This window comes from Rhineura floridana, chromosome 9 (genome assembly GCF_030035675.1).
Source record: "Rhineura floridana isolate rRhiFlo1 chromosome 9, rRhiFlo1.hap2, whole genome shotgun sequence".
NCBI lineage: Eukaryota > Metazoa > Chordata > Lepidosauria > Squamata > Rhineuridae > Rhineura > Rhineura floridana.
The window spans coordinates 92,018,578-92,034,322 of record NC_084488.1 but is presented as its reverse complement, the minus strand read 5'-3'; positions in this window follow the sequence as shown (position 1 = coordinate 92,034,322).

The window sequence follows — 15,745 nt, the reverse complement described above, 5'->3', positions numbered from 1 at the left end:
TGAAGCCTCTGCTGCCATCTTGGTTGATGGCACGCATGCATGCTACATGTGCGCATCACTGCCATCAACCAAGATGGCGGCAGAGGCTTCAGCCCCTTAGGGAAACCTCGGCAACCATCTTGGTTAATGGTAACCCTGCACGCGCACTGCATGCAGCCGCAAAAAACAGCACAGAGAAAGGTAGGTGGAGCGAGGGAATGGCGGGCGGCTCAGAAGCTCCTGCTCTGTGATCCACGGCAGCAATCCTGCCGTGGATTGCGGAAGGGGAGTATAAGGGCCCTCAGCCAGTGCCCCACCTGGCCACCCTTTGGAGCTGGCCCTCTGTCCCTGGCTACCAACTTGGATTGCTTTGCAAGAGGGTTAGACAAATTCATGGAAGATAAGGTTATCAGTGGCTAGTAGACACAATGGCTATGTTCCACCTCCACTGTCAGAAGTGTATGCCTTTGAATACCAGTTGCTGGGAATCACAAGTGGGGAGAGTGCTGTTGCACTTAGGTTCTGCTTGTGGGCTTCCCATGGGTATCTTGTTGGCCACTGTGAGAACAGAGTGCTGGATGAGATGGCCCAATCCAGCAGGGCTCTTCTTATGTTCCTGTTTGTAACACCTAGCAATACAAAACATATAACAAAACACGATGTGACATCATTGCACTTTGTGTTTCCCTGCCTGCACTCCAGTTTATTGGCTGCTGCTTGTAGTGGTGTGGCAATTCAGGGCCTGATGATGCCATGGCATGCATTTTGTAGTCCTCAACTTTCCTAGAAGAGAGAAAGATCAAGATGTGGGACTGATGTTTTCAATGGCAGCCATGAAGCTTCCATCAGGTCTAGTTCCAGAAGCCTGACACACCTATAACTTTCTTGAATAAGAAAATAAGCACTGTTCCTATTGCATAGGAAAGGTGGAGGGTCTGTATATGCCTTGGGGCCTTAGAATGCCTCCATCTTACTGTGTGGTCTTTAGTAGAACCATTTAACATTAAACATATGAGTTATCTATAGAATGCTTTGAAGGTGAAATTTGAAGTGAAAGTGTTCAATATTACTTAGGCTGTTTCCAGACAATCAGTTTATTGAGCATTCATTCTGATTTGTTTGCACAAAGTTTGCAGGGAGTTTAGATGACAGCTATTTATGGAGCATTCATTCTGATTTGTTTGAGGTTATTTGATTATGCATCAAGCATCAAATGTTATCCTACACTTTTTGCTGCAATTTCCTGTCACTTTCCATATCACAAAAGTCTGATTTTGAGAGAGAAACAGGTTTAATGTGCAAGATCACCAAATCAGTTTTAATTGTGCAGCCTGACTTTGCCAGTGTGTGATTGAATACCACCCAAAAATAGCAACAGTCTGGAAGTGCCCTTACTGTGTTCATGTATTTTTATACTTTACATGGAACCGGCATTGAAAACTTGTACTTTTTGAAAAACACAGTTATTCAGAGCCTTTGATAACCATTAAGTCAAGCCGTGTGGCAATTAGTATTTTTAGGACTTGGCACTGATGCTCTTCTCCAGTGATAGCTCATTTAAAATGCTAACCCTGTAATTTATTAGCAATATTTAATACCTCAGTGACCATAAAACCTTAGCATTTTATTGCCACTGATTAACATACCTTTGATGTTCTACCCAGCATTACACAATCCAAAACAAATTACTTTCAGGAAGCTGAATATTATATAAATACAGGAAAGCAATAAATAATGCATAAGCGGAACATTTTTTCAGTGCGTTCTAACATGCCACAGTCTCTTCATATGGCTTTGACTTCTGAGGCAGCAGCTCTTCCAATCCTCCGGGGAGAGTTTTCACCTAGGAGTGCACTTCGCACTATGGTTGCGGCGACAGCAGCTGTTGCCAGCCTGCTTTTCCATGGCTGAGGTTTCATCAGCCGCCAAGGCTCTCTCTCTCTCCCCCCCCCCGCCACCGCCCAAGATCTCTGCCAGAGGAAGGCTGAAGTTGCCTAGTCAAAGTGCCTTCAGTTACAGCCTTCTCACTAATGGGCCCCAGATGTACAAGAAACAGAAACTTTCATTCATTTTTCAACATGGTGTTTCTCCTCTTCTCTCCCCCCCCCAGCCTCTCGTTTTTTTGGCAAGAGGTTAAAAAGGAAAAGGTGGGACTTTATAAAGTAACAAATGCAACAAAATATATTAATTACTAGCTGATTCTGCTGATGGTGCCAGAAGGCTCTTTGTTGATATTGCCGCAGCAGACTAACGTGGAGACCCCTCTGGAAATTGGCCTGAGAGAGAATGAAAATAGCTGTAAACATGTTCAGACCTAAAGCGAAGGTTTTCAAATAGGTCTTTGGGAGTAACACACCCAATGAAAAACACTCATTCTATGCCATGGATCTTCCAAAGATCTCCCTTCTTTCTCTAAACCTTGCAAACGAAATCAGACTGGTATATGTTGTCAGTGTGCAGCCCAATTTTATGCAGGTATACTTGGAAGGAAGTGTGCCTAGGATTGGTGCTTAGCTATATTGCTTTCATTGCTAAGCAGTGGCACTATTTTGTATGAATGTGGCTGCATCTGTACTATATATGTAAAGCAGTAACATACCATACTAAACGGTCATGGTTTCCCCCAACGAATCTTGGGAACTGTAGTTTGCTGAGAGTTGTCAGGAGACTCATTTTCCCCTCACAGAGCTACAGTATAATTCCCAGAGTTCTCTGGGAAGAGGGATTGATTGTTAAACTACTCTGGAAACTGTAGCTCTGTGATGGAAATAGGAGTCTTCTAATAATTCCCAGCGCACTTAATAAACTACAATTCCCAGGATCTTTGGAGGATGCCATGGCTGTTTAAAGTGGTATGATACTGCTTTAAATGTATAGGGCAGATGGGGTCTAACAGTCAGTTTTTAAATGACTATTTCTTTTCTCACTGTTTTCCAGTAGTATAGTGGCACATTTCAGAAGTACAAGGTCCCTTCATGTTAGTCAGAGCCATTCCCCCACTTTTTGAAACTGGGTTGAGAATGAGATCCTTGTTAATGCCTTCTCCCACAATGTCTCTAGGAGCCAATCAGTATGAAAGGGGTGAGTGTTAGCTACAGAGAAGTCTTTCACTGTGATTGGCTCCAGTCACCTGGAAAGGACAAGGAAGCGTTTTAGAAGACTCTTCTCAGTGGCTAACACACTTCCCTGTCATGCTGATTACCTCACAGGATGCTGGAGACATAAGGACCCTGCTGGGACCCTGCTCCCAAAAAAAGGAAGGGGGCTAAGACACCCCCCCTGAGATCCTAGAAGACTACACCCCTGCTATTTTCCCATTTCCCTAAGTCTCAGTTCCCTGCAGCAATGTTTTCTGGGAAATATTAAATAAATCTTATACAACAGCAAGTCTCATGTGAATGCCTATCATTGCTTCTTGTTTGAGTCTACATCTGGCTTGAGCCATATGGGATGAATTTTTGATCCTCCCCACCCAGTTTCCCATTGTACACATCCATGCTGATTTAAGTTTCATGTTTGAAGTCTACCTGTGTCACCCAACACTAATTTTGACCATCACGTGGAACACTAATGAAATACTGTTATGTTGTTAAAATAGAAAAATTATTGCCACTAATGATACTGATGCCTATTGACTGTCTCATAGTTTTGGACTTGTGAGTATAGTATTTGGCTTAAATTCTTACTATGGCTATTACATCAGCCTCTTGTTTCATCTTCTGTCTAAATAGGTACATGAATGTTCAGTCCTGGATGACAATACCACTTAAGATTCCATAGTCAATTCCCTGAAAGCACCTCCAACCTGAAAAGTGCACTGTATTTATTTATTTATTTATTTTATTATTTTATCTATATCCTGCCCTTCCTCCCAGCAGGAGCCCAGGGTGGCAAACAAAAGCACTAAAAACACTTTAAAACATCATAAAAACAGACTTTAAAATACATTAAAACGAAACATTTTTAAAAACATTTTTTAAAAGCTTTCAAGACATCTTTTTTTTAAAAAAGGTTAAAAACATATTTAAAAGCATTTCCAACACAGATGCAGACTGGGATAAGGTCTCAACTTAAAAGGTTTGTTGAAAGAGGAAAGTCTTCAATAGGTGCCAAAAAGATAACAGAAATGTCACCTGTCTAATATTTAAGGGGAGGGAATTCCACAGGGTAGGTGCCGCCACACTAAAGGTCTGTTTCCTATGTTGTGCAGAACGGACCTCCTGATAAAATGGTATCTGCAGGAGACCCACACCTGCAGAGCGCAGTGATTGACTGAGTATTTAAGAGATAAGACGGTCTTTCAGGTATCCTGGTCCCAAGCTATATAGGGCTTTGTACACCAAAACTAGAACCTTGAACTTGGCCTGGTAGTGAATAGGCAGCCAGTGCAATTCTTTCAGCAGTGGGGGTGACATGTTGGCAATACCCTGCCCCAGTTAGCAGTCTTGCTGCTGCATTTTGCACCAGCTGCAGCTTCTGGACCAAACTCAAGGGCAGCCCCACATAGAGTGCATTACAGTAATCTAGCCTGGAGGTTACCAGTGCATGGACAACAGTGGTCAAGCTATCCTGGTCCAGAAACAGCCACAGCTGTCTTACCAGCTGAAGCTGGTAAAAGGCACTCCTAGCCACTGAGGTCACCTGGGTCTCTAGTGACAAAGATGGATCTAGGAGCACCCCTAGACTATGGACCTGCTCTTTTAGAGGGAGTACAACCCCATCCAAAGCAGGCAACTGATCAATTATCTGATCTTGGGAACCACCAGCCCACAGCACCTCCATCTTGCTAGGATTCAGATTCAGTTTATTGGCCCTCATCCAGCCCACCACCGAGTCCAGGCAGCAGTCCAGGGCTTGCATGGCCTCTCCTGATTCAGATGTTACAGGGAAATAGAGCATTTGAAAAGCAGATGCATCAGAGAAGTTGGATGTGTCAGAGTTCAATGGCAGCGATAGCTAAGCTTTGATGCTTCAGCTGTAGTTGAATGCCAGCTCCCAGCAGTCCCAGGTAGCATGGCCAATGGACAGGGATGATGGGAGATGTAGTCCAATGACATCTGAAGAGCCACAGCTTAGCCAACCCCTGATTTAAACATGAGATAACTCACTGGCAATTCAGTGGGTTTTCTCAACAGCTATGAAATTGAAATTGTAACTGTATGTTTCATCAAATTTTGTGTCAAGGGTTAATGTTTCATTGCTGTTGTTTGTATTTCTTACCCATCCTTCACCAGAATGTTCCAGGCAGGGTTACTGCATATAAAAAAACAATTAAAACAACAATCCCATTCATAACTCCAAAATCAATAATCCATGCAATACATTATAAGGAAGATACCAAAATCCATTCTTCTATTTTCAAAGGCCAGGGTTGCATTCAGCAACTGACAGAAGCTGCAAAGAGATGGTGCCAAATGCACCACTGTGGGTAGGGAGTTCCACATTCTTAGAACCATCACTCAGAGAGCCCTCTCACATGCCACCACCACCCCGAACCGCTGAGAGCAGCAGGGTGATCAAACTGTGCTGGCAATCTGTGCAATCTGTGCAGGCAAAAACATAGTGCTTTGCATGTCCTGACAATCAGCTGATTTCAGTGATTGTAAGGCACTGTTCACCAGTCCTTGCATAGGGTGCTACAGGTGTAAAGCTCCTTTGGACAACAACATCTTCATTTGCCCCACATCTGATGTCAAATGAAGTCAGATGTAGAGCAGGGCCAAAATGGGAGGCCAAATGTGGAGGCCTAGTAGGCCTAATTAGATTCACAGGTGAGAGGTCCCACCATACAGGTCTATAGAGAAGGACATCTTTCAGATATTTGGGGCCCAAGTTGATTAAGGCTTTGAACACTGACATGAACCCCTTAAATTGGGTTCAGAAGCTACTAGGTGACCAGCGGAGCTGCTTCAGAACGGTTGCATATGTCTTCTCACAGCCATCACCAACAATAATCTGGCTGCTGTATTCTGCACCAGCTGCAGTTTCCAAACCATTTTCAAGGAGATTCCCACACAAAGTGCATTGTAATAGTCTAATCTGGAGGTTATCAGAGCATGGAGTACGGTGGCCAAGTCATTTCTGTCCTAAAGGTACTGTAGCTGGTGAATCACCCATAGCTAGAAATAGGCACTCCTAGCCCCGGAAGCTATCTGAGCCTCCAGTGACAATGTTGGATTCAGGAAAACCCATAAGCTGCAGACATCCTTCTTCCAGGGGAGTGCTACCTTGTCTAGAGCAGGCTGCCTCCCTATCTCTCAGACCCAAGACTTCAAAACTCGTGAAAAAGAAGACACAAGGCGGTATAGATTGGAAGCCTGAGCTTTCACTTTTACTCACCATCATATGGCACATGGAAGGATTACTGATACTGCACCGTGCTCTTTCTGGTGCAGAATGCATGTTTTGGTCCAAGAGTGGTGTTTACAGACTTCTCTTTGATGCAAGGTTGTTACAAGATACTTTGACTGTGGCCAGAGAGAACAATGCAGCTGATGTAAGCTTCTTGTCCTCTGAAACAGAAAATTCTGGTTGCAGGGTTTGAGGGCAAGATGTCCTTAGAGGGGGCCCCTCCTCCTCACATCACTGCTACCTATTCATATCCCCTCTCCTTTGAGGCCTTGCCCACAAAGCATCCCTAGTGGGAGGGAGCAAGGAGAGTGGAGGTGGTTGTTTCTTCTCCTTCCTTTCTCCAGCCACTGCTCACTTGCTTAGAGGTGTAACCCTTACCCTTGGGTTGGCACCCAGGGCCAGATGAAGTGTTTGGGGGATATTCTTCTTATAGTCTTCTTAAATTTCAGCTGAAGTTTTTGCCTTGGAAACCTAGGACTCCAGTTTAGATGCCTGAGTAACAGTCTTACCTGAACACACACACACTCCTCAGATACGGGCAAGCAATTATATTTATTCAACAGACAGCGAATCAACAAAATATTAGCAATATAAGGTACAGCATAAAAATGTATTTTAGTCCAGCACGGCCCACCTTCTCCCAAGAATATCAACTGTGACCACAGTCCTGGAAAAGGATAATACCCTCTCGATCTTCCCTGCTTCCAAAATAAATCTTATCTCCACCCTTACCACAAGTTTGGAATAAGTAAAATTTACACCAGCTGCGTTTTCATGGTGGAAGGAGGACACGGGGAGCCCTATTTCCTTCATAGCCTTGTTAGAGCCATGCTGCGTAACATCCTTGTGAGGAACGCAGAGCTATTGCATATGAACTGAGTCAGGGAAGGGGGCTGTGGGAGGATCAGTTGGCAGTACAGCCAAAGGCAGCTTCTAATGGTGTCAGCTCCTACTGGCCTGAGGGGATGAGTTAGAATTTTTTCACCCGATGGTCAGTAAGTCAAGAAACTTAGGTTGCTGCAAGATGTTGATCTGACATTTCTTGTGACACTCAAGTGCAGGAAGCCTTATGTCCTTTCTCACCTGTGTTTACTGGAATCTTACTGACTGGTACTTTGCTATTCTCCACCCAGTGAATCACATGAGAAGCTAGTGAGATGATTCAGCTATAGACCAGGTGCTGGCCTTTTATGTGAACTCAGTAACTTTTGTGTAGACATACAAAGCAAGGGAGGCATGTTACTCTAGACAAAAGAACAAACTTAGCTACTGACTACATTTTAAGTTAACATGCCTTTTAATTGGGAACAAAGGCTGCATCATGGCAGTACATAAACTCCATTATCTGAATCCCTTGAATGCTTGTACGCATTTAGTGTGTCATCCCCCACCCCAGCTCCTTCTCCATCAATGTTCTCTCATATCTATCAGACTCTGTTGATAATGCCCCTGTTTATCTGGACTTCGAATCAACCAAATGCTTTGGATCTCCTCCAGGCAATCTGAATAAATGCTGGTGGATTCCATTGTTGACATGACACCTTTTGTGCAGCTATAATCTGTGCTCAGTAGGAGTGAATTTTTCTAATGACCAATTTTGCTTAACAATTGACTGCTGGCAATGACATTCCCCAGGTGTATTGCTGGAAACTAATCTCACGAAACAAGGCATCCACATCAGAGAATGGAAAGAGCCATATTTGTACCAAAATAGCAAAATGCTGCCCTGAGCTCCTTCTGGGTGGAAGGAAGGGATATAAATTAAATAAATAACTGGTGCATGGGCCCATGGGAAAAAAATACTGGGAAAATGGTTTCGAAATTTCATTTTTAAAAATCTGATGTGTTAAGAATACCTGCATTCTACAGACTTCATCAGAGGGCCTGTTATATGTCCAACACCCAGAGAGAAGATAGGGTGCTCCTCCAGATGTTATTTGTATAATGCATTCATTATGTTATTGGGGCACATTATATTCATATATTGTACATTCATAATGATATTGGGGTAGTTATAAGCAATCCTTTTCTCAATACTGTTTGACAGTGGGGAGGAGAGCCTGGCTGGGAGTCCAGTCTGTGAGTTCAAATCCCCGCTCATGTCTCCTGGGTGTCAAGGACCAGCTAAAGATCACCCCACAGTGAGTGCCTCAGGGGTTACATACCCTGCCACCTGTGCAGCTGTGGGCAAGCTGCATAGCCACAAGGAGCCCAATTGCCCCCCAGCTGGCAGTTGCAGACAAGGAAGAGGCTGGCTTGTGCAGCTGTGGCAAGCTGAACATGCCCTAGCCAGCTGGGAAGGACTAGCCTCAGAGGGAGGCAATGGTAAACCCCCTCTGAATACCACCTACCATGAACACACTATTCATAGGGTCGCCGTAAGTCAGAATCGGCTTAAAGGCAGTCCATTTTGTGCCTGCAAATTTTTTGGGGTGGTCATACATTCAGAGTATGTCATGTAAATTCCTGCTGAAATCCTGTCATTTTTTATGCCATAAATGTTCTGGGGTGGGGGGCTGTCCCACTTTTGTTGCACATCAGGGGTGTAGTCATTCAGGGTCTCAGTGGGTCTTAGACCACTTTCTTTTTTGGGAGCCAGGTCCCAGCAGGGTCCCTATGTCTAGCATCCTATGAGCATCCTATGAGCCAATCAGCATGAAAGGGGAGTGTGTTAGCCATTGAGACAAGACTTATAACTTGCTTCCTTGTTGTTTCCTGCTGATTAGAGACAATCAGAGTGAAAGAAGATCCTATGAGTTCCTATGTCAAAAAGCCAAGTTGTGCAGTAAGAATTCTGTAATTGCAAAAGATACAGTGGATCCCAATGACAACTTTCCATCTACATCAACAGGCAGTTTGGTAATAGCAGGAGTTAACATGTAGACACTGAACTGGATAATTCAAGCAGTATCTCTGACAGTGAGAAAGGACAGTCAAATGGTGACAGTGATAGAGAAGCAGAAAGCAGTAGGCAAGCCTAGCTGGATTATTCTATAATCTTAGAAGGTCATCTAAAGGGGGTGTGGCTGTGAGGGAATGTGGCTGAGACTATTATGAGGGGACCCTGCACTTCTGAATTTGCCACCACACTACTGGTTGCACAATAGAGTAAGAGTGCCCTTCCAGATGGCAATAATGCAGAAGCATTGGAGAACCATTGCAGGACAATTAATAAAATGGAATAATGTCTGGACGGTCCAGTATAAATCCACCACGAATGTACTGTTATTGTGTTAATGACATGCTGCAGAATATACCCACAAAAGAAACAAACCAACAAAAACCCACCAGTCTGGAGGAGCCCTTGGTTGGTAGGTGCTTAGGACTTTAAAAGCAGGGAACTCCCTCGCTAGTGTGGTCAGGTTGGCCTCCTCTTTGCCAACCTTTAGGCTGGCTGTAAAAACTGTTTTGTTTCACCTGCCTTTTGATGGGTTTTAAATTTGTCTTATGGGTTTTAAATTGTTTTAATTGGTGTTTATCTATATTATTGTTTTTCTATTGTATATCGCCTTGTGGCAGAAGGGCAATGAGTTAATAATTTTCCCCAGGGCACATTTTGACATCAATGACACAATAACTCATTGTAGAAAAAGGTGCTCTTTCCCAGTTTGGCTGGCACATTTCTGTTACCTTTGCTAACTATTCTATAACTGGTGTACAATTTATACTGAAAAAAACAAGCCAGATATTTGAAAAGCAACAGGAATTTTGACATTTTCAAAACTTTTTTTAAAATAAACTCTTTGCTTGGCAGTGAAATCACCCTTTCATCATTGTTGTGCCGTGTGGCCTGACTCTCCTGGTTGCATGAATCTGTAAAAATATCCTGAACTCTCTGCCATGATCACATGCATGCCCACCCATGCTTGAGAATCTTAGAGTAACACTTGGCTCACTTTCCCCACTTGCCCTCATCACTCCTCCATGTCTCAAAATGCCACCTTGTGTGACAAGCATGTTGCCATGCAATACTGAAGCAAAAACAGCATACGTTAAAAGGATATCAGCCTCTCTTCTGAATTAACATCCTAAGTGCAAGTTTTAATGAAGACACAGATAAGATTTTCCTGACTTAAATATCTTATAAATGGTACTTACAGTTTCTCTTCCTTCTGCTCCTCATTTTGAAGCAGTTTCTTAGCAATATACTTAACATCAGAAATCGTAGTCTGCAGTACCAAAAAATAGGAGTCGAGAGATAAAAAGAGGCTAATAAATAGAAGCTTTATTATTATATATGGAGTGCTGTTGCCAAAATAATTCTTGTGTGATCTCCAGTTCAGGTACTCATGTTTTCTAAAGTCACATTAAATCATCATCATCACCATCACCGTCATCCTTCTTCCAAAAAGCTCAGGACAATGTGAATCAAGCTATCTGATTTTATCTTCACAGCAACCTTGTGAGGTAGATTGGGTTGAGAAATGGGCCCTGGGTATAATTCAATGTACGGTGGGGAAAATGGAATCATGGCCCTGATCTCCATGTGTTGATTATAACTTGTGCATAACAGAGCCTACACGAGAAGAAGCTGCACACAAACATCAGTTCTACTCATGCAGTCTGTGCCCTGCAAAAATACAGGTTGCACTGGGAATGCCTATGTGCGCATAGTTTATACATGAGTAGGCTCTGTGCAGAAAAGCTGATCAACATGTGGGGTTGGGGATAGGACATGTTACTATGAATCAGCCTCTATCTTTCATCCACTGAGTGTGCACAAATTAGAGGTTGTATTTTGAGCTATGTGGACTGGCCCAGGGACATCTAGTGAGCTTCAGAGTTTAGGTAAGATTAGAACCGAAGTCTGCATGGTCAAAGTCCATTACTCTACCCACTACATCTGGTGACTTCTTCCGAGTGGTATATACTTTCCTCTTTCAATAAGCCTTTTAAGTTCAGACCTATCCCAGTTTGCGTCTGTGTTGGAATTGTTTTTTAATATGTTTCTTTAAAAACAATATATTTTTAACCCTTTTAAAAAGATGTTTTAAAGACTTTTTAAAAAAAATGTTTTAAAAGTTGTTTTGGTGTACTTTAGGGTCTGTTTTTATGATGTTTTGATGTGTTTTTAGTGCTTCTGTTTGCTGCTCTGGGCTCCTGCTGGGAGGAAGGGCGGGATATAAATCAAATAATAAATAAATCAATAAATAAAGGCAGCAGTTTATTTATTTTATTATTTCTTGCCTGCTCTTCATTATACTTATGATACCAAGGTGGGTTACAACATCAAGCATAAAACAATCAAACAATGAAACGAAACTAATAACAATCACCATACTCATCTAAATATAAAAATATAAGACATCAGATAGAAAATTCCTAAACCAGTCTTAACCAGTCTTCACCAGCCCGCTGCCCTCCAGATTTTGGACTACAACTCCCACATGCTAATGGGAGCTGTAGTCCAGAACATGTGGAGAGCTCTGGTTTGGTGAAGTCTCATCTTAACAAAACAGGATGCTAACAGTCACTTGATGTACAGCTGGCCTTGTTAGATCAAACACTTATAAAGGTCTGAATAAAGAGGTTGTGTCTAATTGGTGTTGAAATATAACCAGCATTGGTGCCAAACATACCTCAGAGCAGCCTTTCCCAACCAGTGTGCCTCCAGATGTTGTTGGACCACAACTCCCATCAGCCTCAGCCAGCATTGCCAATGGTCAGGAAAGATGGGAATTGTGGTCCAACAACATCTGGAGGCACACTGGTTGGGAAAGGCTGCCTCAGAGGGTAGGGTATTCCCAAAGTGGAGGTGCCATCATCAAGAGGGACCTATCCCAGGTACATGCATTATGTTTCTGTTGCTGTTATTAAATTATTTATATCCTGCTTTTTGTGCTAAGGAACTTCCAAATCAGATTCACATTAAAATCATGGGGTTGCATCAAATTCCTGTCCTAATCAGAGTAGAGGCATTGAAATTAATGGAAATGGCTAACTTAGGTTCATTTATTTCAATGGGTCTTCTCTGAGCAGAACCAGTACAGACTGTAACTCCAACTATCTTCAACCCTAAACAGCACAGCCAACTATCAGAGATAATGGAAGTTGTAATCCAACAATATCTGGAGGGTCAGCCGCAATGGAGACCAGTGGCTCCAATGTCAGTGGGGCAGTGAATCCACTCCAGCTTTTTAGTCTGAACTTTCAAGGAGCTGTCCAGGGTGCTGAGAAGGTTCCCCTTCCTGCTCTAGGCATTGGCATGGGACCCTCTGCTGGACTGTGATTACAGCCATGCTGAAGGTAGGTTTATATTGGAGAAGGTCCTATAACAGTGGCTGGGACCATTCCATCATTCACATCTAGGAATCCAGGAACTCAGAACTATATTTTCAGCCTTAGGACACCCTTTACACTCACAGTAGGAAATGAGCTGTGATGCAAAGTGTTGATTAACCTACAATCTAGAAAGTGTTGCCTTCAGTTGCCCCCCTGGTAGACAGATTTAATACAGGAAAGGACTCTGTCTTGTGCCTTTAACAGTGTTGTAAAAAGGAGAACTACTAGTACTATTGTGGGAAAGGTGAAAACACCAAGTTTCTCTCTTCCGTGCAGTTACTATTACATGCAGTGTACTATTACATGCAGAACGTGTTGATCTACAATGTTGTCCAGCTCCCCAGTGTAATGATGGTGATATCTAATCGAGTTGAAGACTCTTTTAGCAGCAGTGCTGCTGAATCTACAAGGGTGAATGCGCCTTGAATGAATTGCACTGACCTCACTTTCCAGCTCAGTTAAGCTAGACTGATGCGAAGCAAATGTTTGCAATAGACCAGGCCTCTTCCATTTGTATCTGAACAAAGGTGACTGTAAGCCCCTCCAGTGTTGAATTCCATCGTTTGCTGCTTGGATTTGTTTAACAGACAGCTTCCTAGAGACTCATCAGAACCACATTTTCCTTGTTTTTGCCTCATAGTTTTCATGATTAACAATGGAAATCAGAATGTTTTGAATCGAAATCCTCTCCCCTGCCCCACTTAAGTATGCTTAGGCTTAGTGCCCAAAGTGAAGCCCCTTTTCCCCATGGCCCTTCAGATAATGCTGGACTACAATTCCCTGACCATTGGCCATGCTAGCTGGCAGTGCCGGATTTCGGAACAAGCCAAGTAAGCTATGGTTTAGGGCCTCACATTATGAGGGCTTCTAAATGTTTTGGAGATAACTAAGAAGATTTATTATAATTTGAAATGGCTTTGGCTTAAATAACCTTTCATATCAAATCCATGACCCAAATTCTGAACCCTGACATCCCCCCCCATTCTAATGCACATCCTGTCCCTTCAAGTTCTCTTCCAGGGCTTCTGGACTACCTGCATCAACCAGAGGTTGCCCAACCTCACTTCAGACCTGAAAAGGAGACAATGGGAGCTACTCTACCAACACATTGTGAAGTTCTGTTCCACACCAGACATAATCTCTGCTAGTCCTCTCCTTGCCCACCCCCATCCTCCGTATATCACCACACAGGCTTTCACTGCATCTTTGCCTACGTATATATGCAAATATGGTGGTTTACCATTTATTTTTTCATTACCCTTTCCATTATAATGTAGTACACCTTTTTCTCTTTATTTTTTGTGGTATGAGGCCTCTGAATCTTGGCATGGTTTAGGGCCTCAGCATGTCTTAATCCGGCCCTGCTGGCTGGGGCAGGTGGGAGTCCAACAACACTTAGAGGGCCACAGCCTCCCCACCCCTGCCCTTTCACTTATGCAGGCTTTGCTTATTTGCAGCTCTGAATTATGGGTATTTCAGAGATGTGGAAAGAAGAGCCTGGTACTTTCCCAACTGAGTGGGAATTTGATAGCTCAGGAGATTAGAAAACAGGGACAACATATTTCATATCTAAGACAATATGTTGTCGTTGTTGTTATAGGCAGGGCATAAACAACACTTAATTTTAGCCTGGGTTCAGCCCCAGAATGTGTTTCCAGTGACAGGGCTGAGACCTGTAACATGTGAAGTAACAGAATAAAAAGCTAAGAATATGTTTGCAGAAGGGTTGTAGCTCAGTGGTAGAGTACATACAGGAGGTCCCAGGTTCAGTCCTTCACATCTTCACATAGAGTTCAGAAAGACAACTGTCTTAAGACCTGGAAAGTCATGCTCAGTCTATGCAGACCAGGAGTCTTCAAACCTCTCTGGCCTGGAACTCACCTTTAGCCCAAACATACATGGGGGAGCCCACTCCTTATGATTAATTCCCCCCATATAGTCATATGGTGGTGCTACAGCATCCTAATAGTGGTTCCCAATCCCAATCCATCCATTAAAGATCAGTGGATTAGAGCAGACAATACCATGCTAGATAGACTAATGATCTGATGTTGCATAAGGCAGCTTCCAATGTTCAAAGTGCCTTTTCTCTATTTCCATTGAAATCCTACACATCTAAGATTGGGGAAGTGATTTCCAGACTAGATTCAGCTCTGGCACCTCTTTTATAAATGACGCACTTGGCATGATGCTCAGAAGCATTATGAACTAACAGAGCATTAAATTTATGTAAGATAATAACATGATTGCTTTTAAAACCATGCTTGTTGTGGATTCTTGCTCATGCAGAGCTGGTCATCTGATTCACTAACCATGCAAATAGAGTAAAGTTTTTGCATATCATTTGGCAACCCAAACTAAGTAGGCCTGTAAAACTGCACCCTCTGCTTGTGGCAAGCAAGTCAGGCTATGCAGTGGCCTCAAGCAGGAGTCACCACAAGAAGAGGAAATAAAGCCCCCTCCTCAAGCATAGCATTGTACATCCAGTATATTGGCCTAATTGCACTAATAACCTCCTGTTTCTGTATGTTCAGATCCAGTAAATATGTGCATAACTGTATTCAGCACAATTCCAATTGTGGAATTCCCTGGCTCCATTTAAAAAATGGATGCAAGTACATTTTGCTTACTGTGATGATAAGTGTGCCCTAAATCGTTGGTCCAACTGCTGGATCACAACTGACCTTTCATTTCATTTAAGGTGGAGTCAACATCAGTGGAGACTGGTGGCTCTGATGCCAGTGGGGCGTGAAGCCACTCCAGGTCCTTACATTCAAGGAGCTGTCCAGGGTGCTGAAAGACCTTCACTGCCCCACTGACATCAGAGCCAGCAGTCTCCAATGGTCAACATACCGTGATAATCTTTTGGACTGTCAGAAGAAAGGAGGAAAGGGGAGAAACAAGGGAGAGAGAAAAGGAAAAACAGTGGAGAGGAGAGCCTGGCTGGGAATCCAGAGTCTATGAGTTCAAATCCCCGCTCGTGTCTTCTGGGTGTCAAGGGCCAGCTAAAGATTACCCCCACAATGAGTGGCTCAGGGGTTACATGCCTTGCCACCTGTGCAGCTGTGGGCAAGCTGCATAGTCCCAAGGAGCCCAGTTGCCCCCCAGCTGGCAGTTGTGGACAAGGAAGGGG